This window comes from Hyla sarda, unplaced genomic scaffold (genome assembly GCF_029499605.1).
Source record: "Hyla sarda isolate aHylSar1 unplaced genomic scaffold, aHylSar1.hap1 scaffold_1630, whole genome shotgun sequence".
NCBI lineage: Eukaryota > Metazoa > Chordata > Amphibia > Anura > Hylidae > Hyla > Hyla sarda.
Window position 1 is genome coordinate 46,001 of NW_026608267.1, and position 13,713 is coordinate 59,713.

General features: G+C 43.5%; 4 non-coding genes across 4 annotated transcripts; all 4 read left to right on the plus strand.

The window, feature by feature from the left end:
• The first annotated feature begins 1,689 nt into the window (after window positions 1-1,689).
• Window positions 1,690-1,880, plus strand: LOC130311384 (U2 spliceosomal RNA). The gene has a single exon (XR_008859782.1). It is a non-coding gene; the product is annotated as a U2 spliceosomal RNA (small nuclear RNA).
• Window positions 1,881-3,976: 2,096 nt separating this feature from the next.
• LOC130311385 (U2 spliceosomal RNA) lies at window positions 3,977-4,167 on the plus strand. The gene has a single exon (XR_008859783.1). It is a non-coding gene; the product is annotated as a U2 spliceosomal RNA (small nuclear RNA).
• Window positions 4,168-11,220: 7,053 nt separating this feature from the next.
• On the plus strand, window positions 11,221-11,417 carry LOC130311392 (U2 spliceosomal RNA). The gene has a single exon (XR_008859788.1). It is a non-coding gene; the product is annotated as a U2 spliceosomal RNA (small nuclear RNA).
• Window positions 11,418-13,511: 2,094 nt separating this feature from the next.
• On the plus strand, window positions 13,512-13,702 carry LOC130311387 (U2 spliceosomal RNA). Its single transcript, XR_008859785.1, has one exon. It is a non-coding gene; the product is annotated as a U2 spliceosomal RNA (small nuclear RNA).
• The last annotated feature ends 11 nt before the right edge of the window (window positions 13,703-13,713 follow it).

The following is a 13,713-nucleotide window of genomic DNA, read 5'->3' on the forward strand; positions in this document are numbered from 1 at the left end:
ATATGTCTTTTTTCGACCGTACTAACTATGTAACTATGTAACATAACATGGGGGGGGGGGGGGGGGGTCTCCTGGCTGTTCACACAGGTGTGTCATTGCTGTACATTGACCATGCATTGCTTCTGTGGTATTGCAAAGGCAAAGACAAATGCTTCCAGCCATCCATTGCACTAATGGATTGGTCATCAGCTGGCTGTCTATGTCCCGCATCAATATAGACCAAAGTACAGAGGGTTAGGCTATGCTATTGTGCACCTACCTGATGCATCAGAAGGTGCGAGGCCCTTGCTAAATTCTGTGCACAGACTTTGAGATCTATGCTTTAGACTGTATCTAAACCTGCTCCAACATGGACTGACATTCTGGCCTACTTTCAGCCGATGCGACTTGTCTGTCGCTGAACAGTCGCTTTTTATGTATTCAGCACCTATGTATAATGTTGTAAAAATGCTCTAGAAGCTAAAGTCGCAGAAATGTCACACATATTTGGCCTGCAACTTTCTGTGCGACAAATTCAGACAGGAAAAATCAGTATAAATCCTTAGAAAATTATCCCCCAGTGTCTCCATCTGCTGGCGGTATTGAATAAGCATTGCTGCACTGATGGGGTATGCATTAGACGAAAAAAAAAGAAGAAAAAGAAGAATAATACGCCCAGAAAAGAGGCGAAAAGGAGAAAAACGTAAAAAAACGTGAAAAAAAAGTAAGAGGAAGAGAAGGGAAAAAAAGGTGGAAATGGGTTTAAAAGTGATTTCGGCGGAGAATATATATATATATATATATATATATATATATATATATATATATATATATATATGCGCACACACACACATAGATATAAACGTATTCTCCGTTGAGATATTGCAGCCGCTGCTGTGTCCAGGCCCAGGAGCCTTAGCACTGTGCTGTGATGTCACTCAATACCACTGACATCACTAGGTGTAAACAACATCTCTCCTTTGCTGTGTATGTGACTATGGAGCTGTTTGGTGATGTCGTCTATTACGGCCTTCATAGAAGCAACAGGAGATTGTTGCATCCATCTTGAACCCTCAGAACTACAGTGCTATGATGTCACTCACTTCCACAGGCCTTGCAGAGTGTAAACAACAACAACCCAGCTTTGTTGTGTATGTAACCAAAGGGATTTGTGATGTCACCTAGAACCTTCACAGCAGCGACAGCTTTATGAGGAGCATCAGCACTGCTCTGCCTGAGCAGAACCATCACCGCCATAGGTTGTCAAATAACCCGGATTTAACCCACACAGGTAAGTCCAATGGGGTGCAGGCATGTCCTCTATGCTTACAGCTTCCCGTGGGTGTTGGTTTGATACCGTTTGGGGACAGCCAAGGAGGCATCTGCAGGCAACAAAGGTAGGTGTGTGCTTGTGTGTGTGTTTCCTATGCAGATCCTAAGCCCAGTGTCACATGCAAGTAGGAGGAGTAAGAAGGGTTCCTGGCAAATCCGGGTTATGGATTGCATTTAAAAAGGCCCCGTGGGAGTGCAATGGGCCCCTGTCTTGCTGCTTAGCAATAATGGTATGGGTTTAGGTTCTGCTGTGTGTACTGGTGGTTGAATGCCCCCCAGCCCAGAGTGTGCATGGAAAATTGTCTGGCAGCCTCCCTGACAGCAAGCAGTGATAGTGCCCATGAAGGGGACCTTGTTGGGCCCGCCCCTTTCACGGTTATCGCTTCTCGGCCTTTTGGCTAAGATCAAGTGTAGTATCTGTTCTTATCAGTTTAATATCTGATACGTCCCCTATCTGGGGACCATATATTAAATGGATTTTTGAGAACGGGGGCCGATTTCGAAGCTTGCTTCCGTCGCCCTATGCATTGACCCGATATGGCAGTATCTTCGGGTACAGTGCACCACCCCCTTACAGGGTTAAAAAGAAAGATTCCTACTTTCATTGCTACCTGCTTGCTGGCTAGCCAGCTAGCCAGCCCTGTGGGCCTTGCTGCTGCTGCAGCCAAAAAACAAAAGGTGGTGCTGCTGCTGCTTCTGCTGCTTCTGCTTCTGCTTGTGTCTGGCCCCTGTTGGAGCGTCCAGGCACAGGACTTCTGCTGCTGCTGACTAAATGGCCTCCTTAATTGGATCATTTGAGTAGCCAGCACACCTGTGCAGGTAGGGCATGACATGATAGGCAGCTGCCTTGATAGCGGGTGGGTGCTGAATGTTCCTAATTGACAAAATAAGATTAATGCTTATGAAGAAATATAAAATCTCATCCCTTCCCCAATATCGCGCCACACCCCTACCCCTTAATTCCCTGGTTGAACGTGATGGACATATGTCTTTTTTCGACCGTACTAACTATGTAACTATGTAACATAACATGGGGGGGGGGGGGGGGGGGTCTCCTGGCTGTTCACACAGGTGTGTCATTGCTGTACATTGACCATGCATTGCTTCTGTGGTATTGCAAAGGCAAAGACAAATGCTTCCAGCCATCCATTGCACTAATGGATTGGTCATCAGCTGGCTGTCTATGTCCCGCATCAATATAGACCAAAGTACAGAGGGTTAGGCTATGCTATTGTGCACCTACCTGATGCATCAGAAGGTGCGAGGCCCTTGCTAAATTCTGTGCACAGACTTTGAGATCTATGCTTTAGACTGTATCTAAACCTGCTCCAACATGGACTGACATTCTGGCCTACTTTCAGCCGATGCGACTTGTCTGTCGCTGAACAGTCGCTTTTTATGTATTCAGCACCTATGTATAATGTTGTAAAAATGCTCTAGAAGCTAAAGTCGCAGAAATGTCACACATATTTGGCCTGCAACTTTCTGTGCGACAAATTCAGACAGGAAAAATCAGTATAAATCCTTAGAAAATTATCCCCCAGTGTCTCCATCTGCTGGCGGTATTGAATAAGCATTGCTGCACTGATGGGGTATGCATTAGACGAAAAAAAAGAAGAAAAAGAAGAATAATACGCCCAGAAAAGAGGCGAAAAGGAGAAAAACGTAAAAAAACGTGAAAAAAAAGTAAGAGGAAGAGAAGGGAAAAAAAGGTGGAAATGGGTTTAAAAGTGATTTCGGCGGAGAAATATATATATATATATATATATATATATATATATATATATATATATGCGCACACACACACATAGATATAAACGTATTCTCCGTTGAGATATTGCAGCCGCTGCTGTGTCCAGGCCCAGGAGCCTTAGCACTGTGCTGTGATGTCACTCAATACCACTGACATCACTAGGTGTAAACAACATCTCTCCTTTGCTGTGTATGTGACTATGGAGCTGTTTGGTGATGTCGTCTATTACGGCCTTCATAGAAGCAACAGGAGATTGTTGCATCCATCTTGAACCCTCAGAACTACAGTGCTATGATGTCACTCACTTCCACAGGCCTTGCAGAGTGTAAACAACAACAACCCAGCTTTGTTGTGTATGTAACCAAAGGGATTTGTGATGTCACCTAGAACCTTCACAGCAGCGACAGCTTTATGAGGAGCATCAGCACTGCTCTGCCTGAGCAGAACCATCACCGCCATAGGTTGTCAAATAACCCGGATTTAACCCACACAGGTAAGTCCAATGGGGTGCAGGCATGTCCTCTATGCTTACAGCTTCCCGTGGGTGTTGGTTTGATACCGTTTGGGGACAGCCAAGGAGGCATCTGCAGGCAACAAAGGTAGGTGTGTGCTTGTGTGTGTGTTTCCTATGCAGATCCTAAGCCCAGTGTCACATGCAAGTAGGAGGAGTAAGAAGGGTTCCTGGCAAATCCGGGTTATGGATTGCATTTAAAAAGGCCCCGTGGGAGTGCAATGGGCCCCTGTCTTGCTGCTTAGCAATAATGGTATGGGTTTAGGTTCTGCTGTGTGTACTGGTGGTTGACTGCCCCCCAGCCCAGAGTGTGCATGGAAAATTGTCTGGCAGCCTCCCTGACAGCAAGCAGTGATAGTGCCCATGAAGGGGACCTTGTTGGGCCCGCCCCTTTCACGGTTATCGCTTCTCGGCCTTTTGGCTAAGATCAAGTGTAGTATCTGTTCTTATCAGTTTAATATCTGATACGTCCCCTATCTGGGGACCATATATTAAATGGATTTTTGAGAACGGGGGCCGATTTCGAAGCTTGCTTCCGTCGCCCTATGCATTGACCCGATATGGCAGTATCTTCGGGTACAGTGCACCACCCCCTTACAGGGTTAAAAAGAAAGATTCCTACTTTCATTGCTACCTGCTTGCTGGCTAGCCAGCTAGCCAGCCCTGTGGGCCTTGCTGCTGCTGCAGCCAAAAAACAAAAGGTGGTGCTGCTGCTGCTTCTGCTGCTTCTGCTTCTGCTTGTGTCTGGCCCCTGTTGGAGCGTCCAGGCACAGGACTTCTGCTGCTGCTGACTAAATGGCCTCCTTAATTGGATCATTTGAGTAGCCAGCACACCTGTGCAGGTAGGGCATGACATGATAGGCAGCTGCCTTGATAGCGGGTGGGTGCTGAATGTTCCTAATTGACAAAATAAGATTAATGCTTATGAAGAAATATAAAATCTCATCCCTTCCCCAATATCGCGCCACACCCCTACCCCTTAATTCCCTGGTTGAACGTGATGGACATATGTCTTTTTTCGACCGTACTAACTATGTAACTATGTAACATAACATGGGGGGGGGGGGGGGGGGGGTCTCCTGGCTGTTCACACAGGTGTGTCATTGCTGTACATTGACCATGCATTGCTTCTGTGGTATTGCAAAGGCAAAGACAAATGCTTCCAGCCATCCATTGCACTAATGGATTGGTCATCAGCTGGCTGTCTATGTCCCGCATCAATATAGACCAAAGTACAGAGGGTTAGGCTATGCTATTGTGCACCTACCTGATGCATCAGAAGGTGCGAGGCCCTTGCTAAATTCTGTGCACAGACTTTGAGATCTATGCTTTAGACTGTATCTAAACCTGCTCCAACATGGACTGACATTCTGGCCTACTTTCAGCCGATGCGACTTGTCTGTCGCTGAACAGTCGCTTTTTATGTATTCAGCACCTATGTATAATGTTGTAAAAATGCTCTAGAAGCTAAAGTCGCAGAAATGTCACACATATTTGGCCTGCAACTTTCTGTGCGACAAATTCAGACAGGAAAAATCAGTATAAATCCTTAGAAAATTATCCCCCAGTGTCTCCATCTGCTGGCGGTATTGAATAAGCATTGCTGCACTGATGGGGTATGCATTAGACGAAAAAAAAGAAGAAAAAGAAGAATAATACGCCCAGAAAAGAGGCGAAAAGGAGAAAAACGTAAAAAAACGTGAAAAAAAAGTAAGAGGAAGAGAAGGGAAAAAAAGGTGGAAATGGGTTTAAAAGTGATTTCGGCGGAGAAATATATATATATATATATATATATATATATATATATATATATATATATATATACGCGCACACACACACATATATATAAACGTATTCTCCGTTGAGATATTGCAGCCGCTGCTGTGTCCAGGCCCAGGAGCCTTAGCACTGTGCTGTGATGTCACTCAATACCACTGACATCACTAGGTGTAAACAACATCTCTCCTTTGCTGTGTATGTGACTATGGAGCTGTTTGGTGATGTCGTCTATTATGGCCTTCATAGAAGCAACAGGAGATTGTTGCATCCATCTAGAACCCTCAGAACTACAGTGCTATGATGTCACTCACTTCCACAGGCCTTGCAGAGTGTAAACAACAACAACCCAGCTTTGTTGTGTATGTAACCATAGGGATTTGTGATGTCACCTAGAACCTTCACAGCAGCGACAGCTTTATGAGGAGCATCAGCACTGCTCTGCCTGAGCAGAACCATCACCGCCATAGGTTGTCAAATAACCCGGATTTAACCCACACAGGTAAGTCCAATGGGGTGCAGGCATGTCCTCTATGCTTACAGCTTCCCGTGGGTGTTGGTTTGATACCGTTTGGGGACAGCCAAGGAGGCATCTGCAGGCAACAAAGGTAGGTGTGTGCTTGTGTGTGTGTTTCCTATGCAGATCCTAAGCCCAGTGTCACATGCAAGTAGGAGGAGTAAGAAGGGTTCCTGGCAAATCCGGGTTATGGATTGCATTTAAAAAGGCCCCGTGGGAGTGCAATGGGCCCCTGTCTTGCTGCTTAGCAATAATGGTATGGGTTTAGGTTCTGCTGTGTGTACTGGTGGTTGACTGCCCCCCAGCCCAGAGTGTGCATGGAAAATTGTCTGGCAGCCTCCCTGACAGCAAGCAGTGATAGTGCCCATGAAGGGGACCTTGTTGGGCCCGCCCCTTTCACGGTTATCGCTTCTCGGCCTTTTGGCTAAGATCAAGTGCAGTTGCCTTGGTCTCGCCTGAGGGTGCGATCTCTGGGTTTACCCAGTTTGCTGGAAGGGATTCTCTTTCTGTGGTTTCGTGCCGACAGTTCTGCCTGGAGAGATGGCTGGTCTGAAGAATACCATTCGTTTGGAGGTGGATCCCGGAAGTGCTGTGAAGAACAATGTTGTTTACCTGGTTCGGGACATCATCATGCTGAAGCTTGGAGTGGACAAGTCAGAAATATTCAGCGTTAATGAGGCTCCTCGCAAGGGTTCTTATGAGGTCACCTTTGAGCAGGAAGGTAGGTGCCTTGATGTTTATGAACGTTTGAGAAATTTCAGCAAGGACCCCATGATGGAGGGAGTGAAGATTACTCCTTTGTTTGGGTTTCAAGAAAAAACTGTCCTTGTGCATGTTTATAACCCTTTCACGGATGTGGCTATAATTGAAAGTTTTCTGCGCCAATATTGTGACTCTGTGCGTGGAGGTGAAAAACAGACCAATGTACTGGGAATCTTTAATTGCAAATATAAATTTGTTGTGAAACTGAAAGTGGATCCCAGTTGTGTTGGTGGCTTTAAACATCCCCCAGCTAGTTTTTCAGTTGCTGGACATAGGGGATATTTATCCTATGCTGGACAGCCTTATTATTGCCGCAATTGTTTTTCTTTTGGCCACGTGAAAGAGAGCTGCCTTAAGGGACAGGTGTGCCGGAACTGTAATGGTACTGGTCACCATGCGGGGAGTTGCCCCAACACAAAAAAATGTGACCTGTGCCGTGAGGAAGGGCATGTTTATAAAGACTGTCCTGGTACAAAAAGACCAAGCTATGCAAGTGCTGCAAGAGGGGAGGAAATTGTGAGGAAGTTGGCCCCTCAAAAACTGAAAGTTATTCCTCAGAAACCTGTGGATGTACAAGTTGCGGTGGCTGATGCCTTTAGGAAGCTGGAGGAGGTGATTGAGGGAGTGCAGAGCCCTGTTCACACAGCTGAATCTGTTCATCCCTCTGATCCTGCTAACATAGAGGAGTTTCAGTCCTCTGGAGAGACTAGTTTGTGTAACAGGGAGGGTGGTGGGAAACATAATGTCCAGGATGAAAATAATGATGGCTTCAAGCTGGTGCATGGTGGGAAGTCCGCCAAAAAAAGACGTGGTGAGGAGAGTACGAATTTGGCGCCAGAAACCAGGAACACATTTGAAGTGCTGGAAACGGACATTATGGAGACTGCTGAAAGTGGTGAATAGATATGCCGGGACTTGATATGAAATGTTATCAGGTGGTGAAGCACCTGTTTTCTAATGACTTTGTTATACCTGCTTTGTGTTTTACTATGTGTTCTCAATAGGTTTGCCGGGACTTGATATGCAAATGATATCAGGTAGTGAATCACCTATTTTCTAATGGTTATGTTATACCTGCTTTGTGTTTGTATATAGTTATGAGCATTATTATTTGTTCTCAAAATGTGAGAGTATTTAAAAATAAGGCTAGGAGAGCTGCTATTTTAAGTTTTTTAGCACAAGAGAATGCTTCAATTTTCTGTTTGCAGGAATGTGGTATTGAGTTCGCAGTAAGTCAGGATGAATGGGTGTATAGTCGGTGTGTGTGGTCTGGGAGTTCAGTGAATAAGAATGATGGTGTGGGTGTTTTAATTAAATCACCTGAAATTTCTGTTGAAAGTTATTTAGTTATTGAGCCTGGTAGGTGTATTTCTGTTAATTTATGTTATAAAGGTATTATGTTTCGTGTTATAAATGTGTATGCTTCTGCATGCAAAAATGAAAGAAAAAATTTGTTTGAGAAATTAAAATTTTATGTTCAAGGTAAAATACCTATTATTTTAGTTGGAGATATGAATGTGGACTTATGTAAGAAAGCATTTGATATATCAGGAAGAAAATTATTTGAGTTAGTTTCAGATTTTAGGTTTAAAGATATTCAGGATTTATGCAAAGTTAGTCCTAATTTATGCACTTATCATGCAGATAGGGGGAATGTTCACTCTAAGTTAGATTATTGTTTTTTGTCTGAGAATGTTAATGCATTAAGTTACAGACAGAGGTCTGTTTGTTATTCGGACCATGAGTCTTTGCTGTGTGAGATTGATGTGGGTCAGAATGCTGTGTATGGGAGAGGTTTGTGGAAGATGAATATTAAACATTTAGATAGTGTGGATGTGAGAGACCAGTATGAATGCATATATAAAAAATGGCGTGAAAGGAAAAGTGAGTTTGATAACATTATTTTGTGGTGGGAATGGGTTAAAAAGAAAACAAAATCCTTTTTTAGGTCTTTTGGTTATAAAATTGCTGCTATTAAGAGGGAACAATATGTTAAGTTAAATGCCCGTCTATCCTTTTTGTATAGATTGAGAGACTGTGGTGTGGATGTTCAGAATGAAATTGTGAGTGTTAAAAGGGACATTAATGAGTTTGTGTTGGAGAAAGGGAGGAGTATTATGTATAGAGCTAAATTAGATAAGAGGGAACATGATGAAAAATGTTCACGTTATTTTTTCAAAAAAGTTTTTTCAAAAAAGCCGGTTATTGATGTGATTGTGAAAGAGGATGGTAGTGTTGTGTCTGGTGATGGTGTGAGTGAGGAAGTTGCAGTTTTTTATGAAGAATTGTATGGAGAGAAGTGGAGGGATGAGAATTTGGAGAATGAGGTATTGAGTGTGTTGGAAAGGAAACTTGGAGAGGCTGAGCAGGCTTTTGTTATGCGTGGTATATCAAGTGAGGAAGTTTGGGATGTAGTGCAGAAAATGTCAGCAAATAAGACTCCAGGTGAGGATGGTTTGCCTGTGGAATTTTATCGGTTGTTATGGAATGTGGTGGGGAAGGATGTAGTTGAAGTGTGTCAGTTTATGTGGGAGAATATGGAGGTTGCGGAGAGTATGCGTGGGGGTGTGGTTGTGCTGATTCCGAAAAAAGGGGATTTAAAAAGTTTAAAGAATTGGCGTCCAATTACATTACTTAATTGTGATTATAAGATCTATGCGAAAATTATTGCCAATCGGATGAGAGATGTTGTTGAAAGCGTGGTGGGTGATGATCAGTTTTGTGCTGTGCCTGGACGTCGTATACAGGAGAGTTTGTGTTTGTTGAGAGATTGTTTGTGGGATTGTAAGAGTAGGAAGCAAGATGTGTGTTTGTTGTCATTAGATTTTGAAAAAGCGTATGATAGGCTGTCTCATAGTTTCTTGTTCAGGGTGTTGTTGCGTATGGGTTTTCCGAGTGACTTTGTGTGGAGAGTTAGGAGTTTGTATGACAAAATATATAGTAGGATGCTTGTTAATGGATGTGTGGGGAGAAGAGTGAATGTGTTCTCAGGGGTTAGGCAGGGGTGTCCTTTATCACCAGTGGCATTTATATGTGCTATTGAGCCTCTGGTATGTATGATTAGGAGGGATAAGATAGTGAGAGGTGTACGCATTCCTGGTAGTGATGGAAGGGAGTTTAAAGTTAATGCTTATATGGATGATGTATGTGTCCTGTGTGATTCTGAGTCCGCTGTGAGGAGGGTGAAACTTTTAGTGTCTATTTTTTGTGGTGCATCTGCTTTTAAGGTTAATTGGTTAAAGAGTGAATGTAAGTGTTTTGGTGAGAGTAGATTAAGTAGAGATGTTGGGGTGAATGTTGTGGAGGGGTCTATTAAAGTGTTGGGGATTAAGTTTAGTGACGATTTGGATGGGAAAGAGAGTTGGGAGGAGGCGAAAAAGAAGGTGGAGTTGCGTCTAAATTATTGGAGTTTGAGAAGTCTTTCCTTCATTGGGAAGATTGTAGTTATTAAAAGTGTTGTGTTACCAATTTTTCTGTATGTTGCTATGATTTTTCCTCCCCATTATATGGGTTTGAGGAGCTTGAACAGGGTTCTGTTTGTCTTTTTTTGGGGTTCTAAAGTTGAGAGGTTGAGGAGAGAAATAGTGGTGAAAAATTGGAAGAAGGGTGGTATGAGTTTTCCAAATTTGGAGGTGTACTTTGGAGTGAATATTTTAGTTTTTATTTTAGCTATTATTGGGAGTGATAGAAAGGTGTCCTGTATGACAAGATTTCTGGCTGGTAGATTTTTTGTCAGGTTGAAGTGGTGTGAGAGGGATTTGAATAGGCCTATTGCTTTTGAGGTTCCTAAATGGTATGAGTGGGTTGTGAGGTTTTTGGAGAAATTTGAGTTGATAGAAGAAGAGGTGAGTGTTTTGAAGAATAAACGTTTGTTGATGAAAATGATTGAGAGTAAAGAGGTTGTATGTAATATTAATTCTGTGAGAGGAGCGGATGTGGAAAAAGTTTGGAAGAAAGTGAGGATGGATGGTATGTCTAATAAGCAAAAGGAGATTGTATGGCAAAGTTTGCATGGGGTGTTGCCAGTGAGAGAGTTTCAGAAAGCAAGGGGTTTGGTGAGATGTGATGTGTGTCCTAGGGAGAATTGTAATGGTTTTGAAAGTGTTATTCATCTTTTTTGGAATTGTAAGTATGCTCGTGAGGTTGTGAGAAAACTTGGGCCTTTGTGCAAGGAATTAACAGGTGTGGAATTTTTGTATTATGAAATGATGATGTTTGGATTATGTGTGAGTGGTGGTCAGAATGAAAGAGTGTTGTGGTTATTGTTGTCGTGTATTAAAGAAGTCTTATGGGATGTTCGGAATGTTTATTTGTTTTTGAGAAAGGAAATAAGTGTAAATAATAGTGTGAGGATGGTGTTAGGAAAGCTTTATTTGTGTTATTTGTGGGATGCTAGGAGGGGTGGGATTGATGCGGAGGGTATTTGGAAAACGAAAAAATGGATTCATTCTGTTGATTTATCTTGATGTTTTTCATGTACTTGTAATTTTGTCTGTTTTTGATTATAAATAAAGTTCCCGATGATGAGAGGGTTGTGTGTTACAGAAAGTTTGTAATGCCAGTTTTGAAAGTATTGTTTTGAGTACTTTCATCCCTTATCTGAGGGTTTAAAAAAAAAAAAAAAAAAAAAAAAATCTGTTCTTATCAGTTTAATATCTGATACGTCCCCTATCTGGGGACCATATATTAAATGGATTTTTGAGAACGGGGGCCGATTTCGAAGCTTGCTTCCGTCGCCCTATGCATTGACCCGATATGGCAGTATCTTCGGGTACAGTGCACCACCCCCTTACAGGGTTAAAAAGAAAGATTCCTACTTTCATTGCTACCTGCTTGCTGGCTAGCCAGCTAGCCAGCCCTGTGGGCCTTGCTGCTGCTGCAGCCAAAAAACAAAAGGTGGTGCTGCTGCTGCTTCTGCTGCTTCTGCTTCTGCTTGTGTCTGGCCGCTGTTGGAGCGTCCAGGCACAGGACTTCTGCTGCTGCTGACTAAATGGCCTCCTTAATTGGATCATTTGAGTAGCCAGCACACCTGTGCAGGTAGGGCATGACATGATAGGCAGCTGCCTTGATAGCGGGTGGGTGCTGAATGTTCCTAATTGACAAAATAAGATTAATGCTTATGAAGAAATATAAAATCTCATCCCTTCCCCAATATCGCGCCACACCCCTACCCCTTAATTCCCTGGTTGAACTTGATGGACATATGTCTTTTTTCGACCGTACTAACTATGTAACTATGTAACATAACATGGGGGGGGGGGGGGGGGGGTCTCCTGGCTGTTCACACAGGTGTGTCATTGCTGTACATTGACCATGCATTGCTTCTGTGGTATTGCAAAGGCAAAGACAAATGCTTCCAGCCATCCATTGCACTAATGGATTGGTCATCAGCTGGCTGTCTATGTCCCGCATCAATATAGACCAAAGTACAGAGGGTTAGGCTATGCTATTGTGCACCTACCTGATGCATCAGAAGGTGCGAGGCCCTTGCTAAATTCTGTGCACAGACTTTGAGATCTATACTTTAGACTGTATCTAAACCTGCTCCAACATGGACTGACATTCTGGCCTACTTTCAGCCGATGCGACTTGTCTGTCGCTGAACAGTCGCTTTTTATGTATTCAGCACCTATGTATAATGTTGTAAAAATGCTCTAGAAGCTAAAGTCGCAGAAATGTCACACATATTTGGCCTGCAACTTTCTGTGCGACAAATTCAGACAGGAAAAATCAGTATAAATCCTTAGAAAATTATCCCCCAGTGTCTCCATCTGCTGGCGGTATTGAATAAGCATTGCTGCACTGATGGGGTATGCATTAGACGAAAAAAAAGAAGAAAAAGAAGAATAATACGCCCAGAAAAGAGGCGAAAAGGAGAAAAACGTAAAAAAACGTGAAAAAAAAGTAAGAGGAAGAGAAGGGAAAAAAAGGTGGAAATGGGTTTAAAAGTGATTTCGGCGGAGAAATATATATATATATATATATATATATATATATATATATATATACGCGCACACACACACATATATATAAACGTATTCTCCGTTGAGATATTGCAGCCGCTGCTGTGTCCAGGCCCAGGAGCCTTAGCACTGTGCTGTGATGTCACTCAATACCACTGACATCACTAGGTGTAAACAACATCTCTCCTTTGCTGTGTATGTGACTATGGAGCTGTTTGGTGATGTCGTCTATTATGGCCTTCATAGAAGCAACAGGAGATTGTTGCATCCATCTAGAACCCTCAGAACTACAGTGCTATGATGTCACTCACTTCCACAGGCCTTGCAGAGTGTAAACAACAACAACCCAGCTTTGTTGTGTATGTAACCATAGGGATTTGTGATGTCACCTAGAACCTTCACAGCAGCGACAGCTTTATGAGGAGCATCAGCACTGCTCTGCCTGAGCAGAACCATCACCGCCATAGGTTGTCAAATAACCCGGATTTAACCCACACAGGTAAGTCCAATGGGGTGCAGGCATGTCCTCTATGCTTACAGCTTCCCGTGGGTGTTGGTTTGATACCGTTTGGGGACAGCCAAGGAGGCATCTGCAGGCAACAAAGGTAGGTGTGTGCTTGTGTGTGTGTTTCCTATGCAGATCCTAAGCCCAGTGTCACATGCAAGTAGGAGGAGTAAGAAGGGTTCCTGGCAAATCCGGGTTATGGATTGCATTTAAAAAGGCCCCGTGGGAGTGCAATGGGCCCCTGTCTTGCTGCTTAGCAATAATGGTATGGGTTTAGGTTCTGCTGTGTGTACTGGTGGTTGACTGCCCCCCAGCCCAGAGTGTGCATGGAAAATTGTCTGGCAGCCTCCCTGACAGCAAGCAGTGATAGTGCCCATGAAGGGGACCTTGTTGGGCCCGCCCCTTTCACGGTTATCGCTTCTCGGCCTTTTGGCTAAGATCAAGTGTAGTATCTGTTCTTATCAGTTTAATATCTGATACGTCCCCTATCTGGGGACCATATATTAAATGGATTTTTGAGAACGGGGGCCGATTTCGAAGCTTGCTTCCGTCGCCCTATGCATTGACCCGATATGGCAGTATCTTCGGGTACAGTGCACCACCCCCTTACAGGGT